The following is a 12,693-nucleotide window of genomic DNA, read 5'->3' as shown; positions in this document are numbered from 1 at the left end:
TGAGATAAATCTGGTTGGTGGAAGAAATGTGCAGAGAGTATGGGCGAAAGTGAGAATGGATGGAATGACTGGCAGACAGAAAGAAATTGTATGGCAGAGCTTGCATGGCGTACTACCCGTAAGAGAATTTCAGAGGAGCAGAGGTCTGATAACAAGAGAGACCTGTCCTAGAGTCCAGTGTGGAGGCAGCGAGAGCATAGTCCACTTATTCTGGAATTGTGCCTATGCCCAGAAAGTGGTGAAAAAATTAGGACCGCTATGTAAAGAGCTAACAGGTATTCAGTTTCTATCCTTTGAGGTACTGATGTTTGGTCTAGGTGCGAGTGATGGAGTGAAAGAAAGATTGTTGTGGTTGTTTTTGTCATGTGTGAAAGAAGTGCTGTGGGATGTGAGGAACGTGTATGTGTATAAAAGAGAAGAGCTGAGTGTGAATGCGAGTGTAAGAATGGTACTGGGGAAGTTATTCATATGCTACCTATGGGATAAGAGGAGGGGGGGGGGTGGATGCGGAGGGCGTATGGAAGGTGAAGAAGTGGATTCAACTTGTTAGATTGTAAATAGAATGCTTTTCTTTGTAATTTTTGTTTTTGTTATTGTGAAAATTAAGAACAGTAATAAAGCCTGATGATGAAAGGGATGAACGTTGCAGTAAATATGCAATGGCAGTTTACTTGAAAGTAAAGTAAGTTTCAACCTAATCTGAGGGTAAAAAAAAAATAAAAAATAAAAAAAATCTGTTCTTATCAGTTTAATATCTGATACGTCCCCTATCTGGGGACCATATATTAAATGGATTTTTAGAACAGGGAGCTGGAAAAAGAGCTTGCTCTGTCCACTCCGCGCATTGACCTGGTATTGCAGTACCTCCAGGACCAGTGCACCCCCTTTCTTATTTCAGTATTCAAAAACAGAAACGACGACCAAGAGGTGCAGTGCAGCTGTGGCGGCGGCTGCTGCTACCACCCAAGCACTTTGATTGACACTCAGCCCGTCTGCTGCCGTGGAGCTCGCAACATTGTATCCACTGAGCAGCTGCGTCTGCCAGAGTGTGCACAGCACAGGTACAACTGGAAGCAAAACAACACACACACACACACACACACCAGTTCATATGGCAGCCGCACTCTATAGTTCGTACCTATCGCTGCGCTAATAGCCAAGTTGGAAACATCGGGCAGGCACAGCATATCCTGGCAGCCTGTGTCTATATGCGCCACGTATTCGGGTCATGGGTGTATGTGCAGGGGATGCGGTCACACCTGGGGCCCGGAGCCCTAGGGGGCCCATAAAGTCTCTCTTCCCCACATTGCAAACCAATGCTATCAATGAAGCTTTATAGTTTGGGGGCCCAGTTCCAGACTTTGTACTGGGGCCCCGCAGCTTCAAGTTACACCTCCGGATCAGGATAATGCTAGGCCATTCCAACCAGCCTGTGTGAGTGACCTGCAGTCGCTGGTAGTCGAAAAGCGGCCGCCCGGCCGGCCCTGGATGCGCGCTTCAGAGTGGACAGACAGCAGCGGACCCCCAATCACACAGGCCCGAGGCTTGCTATGCAGCACGGAATACCTCATTGGACTGTAGCACTCCACGTGGGCTGAGATACACGCTCCACGTGGGATGGGCAGTATTCGTCCATGAAGATCCAGGCCAACGTTTAGAGATGGAGCAACACTCGGGGAGCAAAGAAGTCCAACGAACGGACGTCTACTTTACAAGGATGTATTGTTTTATTCAATGCATGGACACAGAAACAGTTCAACAGCTCGATTACAGACCGCAGTCAATACAGTAAAGAAAGAAATGTGTCTGTTTAATGTAAACTTGCATGGAGCTCGTTTCTCAGCCACTGACTGACTGAATGCTGCTGCTGTGATAGACATGATGATTATCTATATATATAAAATTGAATGTATGTCTGTCTGCGTGCGTGTCTGTTTGTCCTTTATGTGCTACTACACCATTCATCCGATCGCCGTGAAACTTTGGGAAGTTGTTGAGTACACTCCTGGGAAGATTATAGGCATAGTACAATTATCCTACGATAAATGGCGCGCGCGCGAGCGTCGTCGAAAGTTACGACCCCCCCCCACGTAGATCGAATAAGTAAGCCACCTGCTATTGTGATGTCATCACTGATGTCATCAACATCGGACGCCCTTGAACATGCCCCAACATGTTCTATAAAGCTGCATTGTGATGTCATTAAGGCTCTATTATGACACGTACAGCTTGGAACCACTAGAGCACGCCAGCCAATTACCATTGGAGTTGAAAGTGGGTAAACAAGTACTAGGATATCTTCCTAAGAAGCCACAGCAGCCGGATAAATTGTATGTTCCACCCAACGGCTATTTTATTCAGCCCGCAAGGGGGAAGCAGCGGCCTACAAAATCTCATTCAGGTAGGTAGGTTCAGTTCTTGGAGGTTGGGGAATGCTTATGGGCAAGGCCTTATGTCTCATCCCAACTCGATTATTCAATTCTAAGCGCAAAAGAATTAGCGTCCAAATTTTATGTACGGAATTTAATTCTCTCACTTCCCAATGTCATAGAAACTTGAAATTTGGCACGAGCATTGATTATGTCATAAATAGGAAAAGTTAATGGGTCCCAACTCGATTATTCTATTCAAAGCGCCAAAGAATTAGCGTTCAAATTTTACGTACGGAATATAATTCTCTCATTTCCTGATGTCATAGATAGATAGATAGATAGACTGTATGCAATAACCTAGATAGATAGATAGATAGACTGTATGCAATGACACGTACAGCTTGAAACCATAAATACTAGAGCACGCCAGCCATTTACAGTCAGTCTCCATTGGAGTTGGAAGTGGGCAAACATGTACTAGGCTATCTTCCCAAGAAGCCACAGCAGCCGGATAAATTGGATGTTCCACACAACGGCTATTTTATTCAGCCTGCAAGGGGGAAGCAGCGGCCTGCAAAACCTCAGTGGTCGCTGCTGCCGTCATCTAGATATATAAAAACGAATGTATGTATGTATGTCTGTCTTCGCAGCAACGCGCGACGGGTACGCTAGTTTGGTATAAAATGTCTATCGATTTGTATAACGTAAATGTATTTTGCTGTTGTAATGACTTTTAGCTCTGAGGAGTTTAAAGGACACACACAATCTAATCATAGTATTTGCTCCAAGTACATAGAATTACACAACCAGCCTCTAAGAGTTAACGGTCATAGGATTATATATATATATATATATATATATATATATATATATATATATATACCTGCATTCAATACTGACTGTCTTCCTAGCCCTCTCCACCCCTCCCATCCTGAAGTTAGGTAAACAATGACTTCAGCTACACAGAGTCCATGCCACATCACCACTTGGAGAAGGGTGGGCAGAGAGGTGGGAGATTCTATATGATCCGACAAATGAGAATCCTATATGTTACTGATGTAATCTGTTGCACGCCCATTGAAGGGCGGTTGTCATGTGTTATAATAAAAAGCCTGAGCCTCTACACATTGTAGAGACTCTCCCAGTTTTAGACCAGCATTTGTGTCTGATTCTGCGCGACGATGTGTGCACACGATACAATTCGGAAGCGACAAAATACCCTGAAGCCTGCTGGAGAAACCATAATCCAGAACAGTGGCGTCCCTGGGTGGGCGAGTGGATCTGTGAGGTCACAGCCTGGAACGTACAGACCGGCAGATGGCACGCAGAACTCAGGGGCCCGAAAATCTACAGAACACGGTAAGATTGCTTTATGTAAATCTACCGATGTGATCTGGGTTCTGACTGCTAAATCTGCCTGTATCTGATCCAGACTGGACCTTCACTGAAAGACAGGTCTGTCCACTCGAAAAATCACCATGTTACCTGTCTAGGGGTATTTTGTATGCTGTTGTGTCTGAGACGGTTAAACACTGTGTATACAAGACCAAGAGATAAATTCTGTGAGGGTTAATGTGTCGGAAGGGCGGACTCGGCTGTTTAGGTCTGAGGGAACACGCCAGAGACTTGCTCCTAGGTAAACTAGTGTGAGGTTAGGAAGATTTATGATACGTATACTTACCTTTATGATTGAGCGGGTTATGTTTTCATATGTGAAAAGGTATATACGTGTGAATATAGCCGTGGTGGGACGGCTGATGTCTCCAGAAAACTCTTGGTCATTTAAAATAATCGTCAGTCTCTGTGTATAGCTAAAATGTCCTGTCCAGACGGATTACTAGTAGGGTTGATATAAAGGTAGATGAGATATATACCTTGAGCCGTTGTGGGTATTCTCCAGTAATCCTGTCTGTCTGGTATTATAGAAAGAATGTGCAGTGTTTATTATTGGGGGGAGGGGTGCTGATAAGAGAGTAAACTGAAAGCTTTTTCCAATTAACCCTTCTGTTTCCTTTGTCTAGTGCTTTGTAGAATTAATGTGCATTGTAATCTGAGTGGGAAAGAGAGGTTATATTGGAAGGATTTGAAGATAGATTGAGAAGGTTAGGCATAGACGCAGGTTGTTTAGAGAATGGGGAGCAAAGTGAGCAAGGGCAAAGGTCATAGAGCTTGTGATCTGGTTGCTGAAGGGAAGGGAGCAGAGTTTACTGAACAATGGGAAAGGACCAGGAAAAGTTGCAGAAAGAAATGTCAGGTCATGGACAGATAAGATAGGCTGTAGAAAGTTTTCAGAAGATGAGCAGGAAGCCTAGCAGAAAGAAAAGCGTTTTTAGCTAGTTTTTTGGTATAACGTAGTTAAGAGATTCAAGAGGGGAAAGCATGTAGTGGGGTATGTGTATTGCTTATGAACAATGTAATGCCTTTGTGTTGACTACAGCCCCTCCCTGTAATGGCGGCCGCACTTGCAATGTTTACAACCCAACATAGTGTGACTCTGCAGTAAATGTAGTGAGGCCTGCCCCCATCCTGAAGTTACTTTCCCCCCCATGTGCTCACTTTCAGGGTGTGTGATGTTACTTCCGGTCCCTCCCCATCCGGGACAGGACCTGGCCCCGCCACTTTCTGCCTCTAGCGGCCATTTTGCCTCACCTGGGAGTGCTGCTGCCCCTGGCCCCGCCCGTTCCTCCGGCAGCCATTTTGCCTCACCTGGGAGATCTGTAGCCCCGCCCCTTTCTGCCTCTGGCGGCCATTTTGCTGCATTTGGGAGGCCTATATTCCCCAATGCCACTGTATCCAGTGCTAACCTCATGATTGTCTGAAGTAAGGTTTTGTTTTACCGGACTTTGTTACACTCCAAGATGTGGCCACTTTGGATGTGTGATAAGTTCAGGGAAACAAACCTTTGTGAAGATGCAGCTTGGGACATAGTAGATGACTAAGCTGGTTTATAGTGCATGGAAGATTGGAGTTGATGCATGGGGGGCAGAGACCAGGAATACATGACAGGGGACGCTCTCTCATGTTCCCAGGGGCTCTGTTTTCCACTGCCCGCTTCTCCAATGGATACTCAGACAGATGATGTTATGAAAGGCTCCTACAGATGAAATAATTTCCCTATAGTCACCCAGCAAACTTTTTCATGCAATTTGGTGAAGTAATTTTACTTTTTATGTGAAGAAAGAGGGACTGAATTGCCCAGAGTAGGATGTTAATTCATCCGTATTCTTTAGTTTTTCTTTAAGTCTTTGGTATATTCTAGTGTCAGTCTACACTGAAGCTATAATTATATTCCGACAGGAGAGTAAAAGCTAAACGCTGGCCATACCCTGAAATACTATTACACTGGGTGACGTAAAATTTGAATTGTGTGGCGCCCCCTTGTGGTAAAAAATGCTAACTGCAACCTGGAAAAAAAAAATCTAAAGGATATTTTCGCTCAGACTTCGCTGCATATAATGTCACCTTGACCTACAAGGTGCTTGTTTTTGTGCCTCTTGGTTTACTAGTTTGAACGCAACTACTCTTTTTCCATTGAGTATTCCTGTTCAAAAGGGGGGGAGGCATAGGTGATCTGGGTCATAGATGATCTAGGTGTTGTAGATCAGCTATTGGGCTTTAAAAAAAAAATAAAAAAAAAAGGAAATAAATGATTTTGTGCTACAAGATTCCGAGCCATGTGAAATAGAACATCAGCACGATTATTTAGTACTTATACAGTAAGAAACTGCAGGTATGCAAACAGTTACCAGAACCTCTGTTGATAATGCATATGTTGAGCTTTTTGCAGATGGTACCAGGGTGAGGACTGATGACTCCACATCGGATATGCAGTGGTCACACAACAAGATGTCCTAGAAGCAGAAGCTCTGCCTCCGCATGTCACAGTACAAGAAGCGGAATGGAAGGCCCTCATTGAGGCGTGTAGAGTGGCGAGAGGTAAGACGGCAACCCTTTACACTGACTCCTGGTATGTATTTGGCATAGCTCATGATTACGGCCCAATATGAAAGGCCAGACAGTTTTTTTACCTTAGCAGGACAACCAATTGAGAATGGTGCAGCTGTACAGAGTCGCATGGAGGCCCTACTTCTACCTGACAAAGTTGAGAGTTCGCACCGATTCCTACACTGGAGAGGCGAGAGACGACACCCTCGCTGACAGCATAGCAAAGGCAGCGGCACTCAAGCCGTGGAAGAAAGAAGAAAGATACTGACGGCATGAGTCAGTGGTAAAAACTTTGGACATTGACAAAAGTTTGGACTTTGATATGCTAAAGACTTTTACAGTTACAAGCCAGCAAGGAAGAAAAGAATAAATGGACTAATATGGGAGTAGCAGAAACAGGACAGCGTGTGGTGAACAGTCAACAGCACTTGCCCACCACAGTTCCTGTATCCCATGATGGCCCAGCTGATGGACGGAAAGATCCACCTAGTAAAGCAGCAATGACGACGACGCTTGAAAGAGGATGGGTGACTTCTAGGTTCTCTGTAGCTGCTGCATCATTTGTCCAGTTTAGCGTGACCTATGCCATAGGTGAGTCAGGGCAGAAGTAAATTTGCCACATCACACTTGCCTAGATCACTCTACCCATTTCAGGGATTGCAAATTGACTACGTTCAGCTCCCACTTGTTGGGAAGTATGAATACGTGCTTGTTGTTGTTGATGTCTTTGCAGGTTGGAGGCTGACCCTGTTACCAAGGCAAACAAGTAGGTAACCGCAAAGAAGCTCATGAACAAGGTAAACTGTGAATATGGGGTACCAGAAGTGATTCAGAGTCAGACAGAGGTATAAACTTCGCAGGTGAATGTAACATGTCATGTCTGCTCTGGGTGTATCCCAGGCCTTTTACATACTCTACCATCTTTAGAGTAGTGGAAAGGTGGAGAGACGTAGTGGCACGCTAAAAAGTAAGATACTTAAAAATGACGCCACTTTGGAAAGACTGTCATCCAATAGCCTTATACAATGTTAAATATGAACCCAGGGGGGATCATACATTATCTCCCTACGAGATTGTTTGGGCTAGCCCCAAGGCTAGGTCGTTACTATCCTCAGTAGTTACAATTACAATCTGATGTGTTGACTGAGTATGTGATTTCCTTTGTTAAAGAACTAACCAAAGCCTATGCACAGGTGTTCTCTTCCAGACTCAGAGGCAGACACTGGGACACATCTTGCAGCCTGGGGATTGGGTGTGCGTCAAGAGGTTTCTCAGAAAGCACCCTCTTGAGCCCCGATTTGATGGCCCCTACCAGGTGCTTCTGACTACTGCCACAGCTGTGAAACTAGCCGAAAGACTTACATGGATCCACGCTTCATACTGTAAGAAAGCTTCAGATCCGGGAGACCAGTCTTAGTTGTGCCAAGGACATTACTCTGGTTAGGGCTAGTGAGAGAGGAGGGTGGCAACTGGAATCCTTAGTCGGAAGAATATGAAGGTATGGTTACCTTCTGGTATAACTCGTTCAATGCTCAAGTAGCCGCATATTCCTTCGACTATTGTACTGTGGTCCCGTGTCTAGGCGCAAGATCCCACCGCAGGCCAGATTTAGCTCAGTCCAGCTGGTTATATGACTTATATACCCGGGGATACAATATGTTTGCGCCACTGATAACGTCTGGGGAGAAGACTGCCGTTATTGGGGATTAGTGGGATGTAACGCAGGAACAGACTAGTCCTATAAACCGCGAAGTGCCTTAAATAAGAAAGATAGGAGCGGGAAATCCCTAATTAGTCGTATAACCCTCCTTGAGAATAATAAGGACAGCAGGTATTGGAAGGCTGAACTTAGTATGTTGCTTGGTTTTAATGCGGTTTTTACATTAACCATGGGAGATCCAAGCCCGGGGGACGGAGGGACTTATAGTCTGGGGACATACCGGTACGGGAGGACAGATCCCTTAGGGAAGTTTAAAATAAGGGGTATGGTAGATGCAGCCGAATGGAAGCCTTCACTTAGTCCCGTGCCCATAATTAACCCCCTCCGCCGTAAGATAAAGACCTTGACGAACATGATGATCATAGCCGACCCTACCTTTTGAGGACACCTTGACAGTAGCGACTGGCTACTCTGACCAGAATCTCTGGTTGGAGTTGATGAGGTACAAAGCAACAAGTCTAACTGTTGCGTGTGCGGTAGTGCCCGACTACACTCGGGGATGGTCCCCCTAAATCTCCCTGTAGATGCTGAAGAGTGGTTTATTAGTCTCTTCACGAACATTTCCGCTAATTAAACTGTCCGTGAGAAATGGAAGAAGGAATACTCTATAACTACTTAAGTGTTTTGCACCGGAGAGAGTATTACTGACTACCCTGGAAACTACACCTGCTGGGCAAATAGGCAAGGTGGAGGGAGATTTTTGGGGAACTCACCAACGGGTATTGCTCCTCCTACGGTACGACAGGAGGGGAATGGACACAGAATCAGGTTCAGTCCTTAGGAGACGTTTACTGGCTTTGTAGTGACATGAGGTAGAGGACCCGCCTGGAGGGTAATTGGACAGGGGAGTGTGCCTTAGTAAAGCCCTTATGCTCCTCCACACCCTTTCGGACAACATTGAGGATAATGAGGTTACCCCCAATAGTTACTTTATCTCGATCCAACTCAGTCTGTGTTTTGTGGTTATCCTGTCATGTTGGTCTATCCTTGTTTTCCGCATAGGTACGGCGGTTCCTTCCAGTCTTGTCACTAGGTAGTGTAGGGTCAGGGTGAGGCGACCTGGACGTGTTCACCATTAGGACTATCTCCAGGAGGGACATTGGTGTGGGTGAAGATTAGGGAGTCCCACGCCGTGCGTACCTGTGCACGCTACTAGTATTGTAACATTATGCTAGAGCGAGAAGAGAGACCCCTGGTGGTAGTTTTGATCTACACGTATACATTGACATCATAGGATAGCCAAGGGGGGTACCTGACAAGTTTTAAAAATTAGAGACCAAGTTAAAACTAGAATCGAGTCCATTTTCCTGGTCATTATGGTAAATAAACGTTGATTGGATTAATTATGTTTATTATAGTTAGCAGCGGTTTATAAATTATACTAGAGACGCCTTATAGGGACTAGTCGACCAATAGGACCTACCTCGACTATGACTTTTCAAAATAGAATGGCCTTAGATATGACTTTAGCTAAAAAGGGGAGTGTCTGTAAGATGAGAGGGGAGACTTGTTGTACCTACATCCTAGACGACACGTGACCCGCGGGTAAAGACGCAGTTGCCATTAAGAAGCTGACCGCACTAACTAAAAAGGGCTAACTTTTGGGACCAGTACTCGCCATGGATGAGCGGGTGGTAAAGGATCCTGGCACAGACGGGCATCGCTGTTGTATGTGAACTGATTATCTTTTCTGTTCTAGTCTGCTTTGTTATCCCCTGTGTCAGAGAGACCTGTGAAACTGATGCTGGAAAAGCCGCTCCCACCATGAGTTTGCTGGATGCATCCCCAGAAGGAATGGACAAGTCCTACACCCCCTTGAAGACCCTAAAACGAACCTTCAACGCGCTCCAGTTATAGGCTCATGCGCAGAGAACTGTGAAAATTAGATAGAGAATTAGAGGATAGACATTTTAAGGGGGGATTGTGATAGACATGATGATTATTTGGTATAAAATGTCTATCGATTTGTATAACGTAAATGTATTTTGCTGTTGTAATGACTTTTAGCTCTGAGGAGTTTAAAGGACACACACAATCTAATCATAGTATTTGCTCTAAGTACATAGAATTACACAACCAGCCTCTAAGAGTTAAAGGTCATAGGATTATATATATATATATATATATATATATATATATATATATATACCTGCATTCAATACTGAGTGTCTTCCTAGCCCTCTCCACCCCTCCCATCCTGAAGTTAGGTAAACAATGACTTCAGCTACACAGAGTCCATGCCACATCACCACTTGGAGAAGGGTGGGCAGAGAGGTGGGAGATTCTATATGATCTGACAAATGAGAATCCTATATGTTACTGATGTAATCTGTTGCAAGCCCATTGAAGGGCGGTTATCATGTGTTATAATAAAAAGTCTGAGCCTCTACACATTGTAGAGACTCTCCCAGTTTTAGACCAGCATTTGTGTCTGATTCTGCGCGACGATGTGTGCACACGATACAATTCGGAAGCGACAAAATACCCTGAACCCTGCTGGAGAAACCATAATCCAGAACACTGCTGCATGTCTGAAACGTGGTCTAACGTTACATGCACCACCAGGGATAAGGCCTTGCCTATAAGCATTCCCCAGCTGGCAAAAACGGAACCTCCCTGCCTATTCCTCACCATGGAAGAACGGAAGCTACCTTTTTTTAAAAAAAAAAGAAAGCCACAGGAGCAGCCAACTAGATTTTGGTAGGCCGCTGTCTCCCCCTTGTGTGCTGCATAAAAAATGCACTCCGCTAAAAATAACAATGATCCACGAAATAGAGCGTATGGAGAGAATGAGGCTTCGAGATGAGCCGTCAGGCTATGATAAATTGTATCACACCTGGGCGATATGGATAGATGCCCGGAGCTCACCCCTATTTACTAGGTGGTTACAGACAGGGACATGTGAGTAACACGTTTAAACCACAATCGTAAAGAGAAACAACAATCCCGGAGCCCGCCCCCCACCCTTTTTGTTTTATTTTCTCTTTCTCCCGTGTCATAGATACCTACCCTCCCTTACCACTCCCCCCCCCTTACCCTCCCCTCATTCCCCTGTTCGTAGACCTTATAAAATATCACAGACAAACATGATATAGTTCAACTCGAAATTGATTTATTAAGTTTCATTGTCAAAGTTATTTTTACATTGCTTTGAGATAAGGCAAAATTTCCCCCCCTCCATGAAACCAATAAAACCTATATTGAATAAAATAAAAATGATGCAGTTACCGGTAGTTCTGCAGCTTCTTGGTGGAAATAAAGACCATCTCCCGTCTCCCAGCTGCAGCAGAGACTGACTAAAATGGCTGCCAAGCCCGGTATTAATGCTTCTAAATTGATGACATCACAATGGAGTGACATCAGCCTGCCATACACCTGGCTCATGACATCACAAAGGAGTGACATTGTCAGCCTTCCTAACACCTGGCTCAATTGCATACAGTATGTATGTATGTGAGTCTATCTATCTATCTTTATTAATTATGTAGAATATAGATATGGATTATTTCTAAATTACAGATTTTGTAGATATAGATTAAAGATAGATTTAAGATTGTTTGTGTGTGTGTGTGTGTGTGTGTATATATATAATGTATATATATAATGTATATATGTAAAAAAAATATAAAATCTGTAGTTATGTATGTATGGCGGGAAAAAAAGGCCTGCTGTATGTTTTTAAGTTCTTCGGATGACCATGCCGCTCTAATATTCTCCTTACTAGGGTCTACTAATGCTGGCCCAGGGGAAGGCAATAAAGCCCTATGGGGCCGAAGCCAATTTCCCTTATTTTAGGTAAAAAGTTTCCATCCGTCCCCACTGGAAATGCGGCCGGCCGAAGAGATCCCTCCAACCGACCGACCGACGCACCTTCAGAGACAAACTAGTGCTTGCTTCTAGTGTCATCGCCGGCTTAACCATCCTTTGTAGGGAGCTGACGAGTCCTGCAGCAGCAGCAGCAGCAGGCTCTGCAAGCCTAGGATGCGTGAGCACGGTGCAAGAGGAAGGACTGAGGGTGTGAGGCTGGGCGCGGTTGAGAAGGCGTGGGGCGGGGCTATGGAAATTTTACACTTCTCCCAGCTGCCTGGGTGCATTGTGGGTGCGCCCAGAGTGCCGGCTGAGCGTGTTGCCTCAAGCCTTGGAAGTGGAGTTGGGCAGGCCGGGCTACAGGTGAAACCCATTTCGGGTTATCGCTTCTCGGCCTTTTGGCTAAGATCAAGTGTCGCACCTTATCTGGTCGGAGGGTTGGGAGTGAGCTGGGTTTGGCCAGGCTCTACTGCAAAAGCAGAATTTTTTCTGTGGTCCCTGACAGACCGACAGACTTACCTTGTGAAGATGGCTGGAATCCGGAACACCATCCGCTTTGATGTGGATCTCACCGACAGGACGAGGAATAGCTTGGTGTACATCGTGCGGGATGTCCTTATGGAAAATTGCGGTGTGCAGAAAATGTAAATCTACAGTGTGCAGGACTTCGCAAGACAAGGCCAGTACGATGTCACATTTTGTGAGGAATATGCATGCTTAAATGTTTATGAATGGCTGCGGGCTCACAAAGACAGTGACCTTCTGAAGGGAGTGAGGATAACTCCCTTGTTCGGGATACAAGAAAAACCTGTATTGGTCCACGTGTACAACCCGTACACCGACGTAGCG

General features: G+C 45.1%; 1 non-coding gene across 1 annotated transcript; it reads left to right on the top strand.

Annotated features, from left to right (window-relative positions):
* The first annotated feature begins 697 nt into the window (after positions 1-697).
* On the top strand, positions 698-886 carry LOC136574132 (U2 spliceosomal RNA). The gene has a single exon (XR_010786251.1). It is a non-coding gene; the product is annotated as a U2 spliceosomal RNA (small nuclear RNA).
* Positions 887-12,693: the final 11,807 nt, after the last annotated feature.

The sequence above is a fragment of the Eleutherodactylus coqui genome, chromosome 7, assembly GCF_035609145.1.
Source record: "Eleutherodactylus coqui strain aEleCoq1 chromosome 7, aEleCoq1.hap1, whole genome shotgun sequence".
Classification (NCBI taxonomy): Eukaryota; Metazoa; Chordata; class Amphibia; order Anura; family Eleutherodactylidae; genus Eleutherodactylus; species Eleutherodactylus coqui.
Note: the sequence above shows the minus strand (reverse complement) of the source record. Positions and strands in the feature narration are given on the sequence as shown.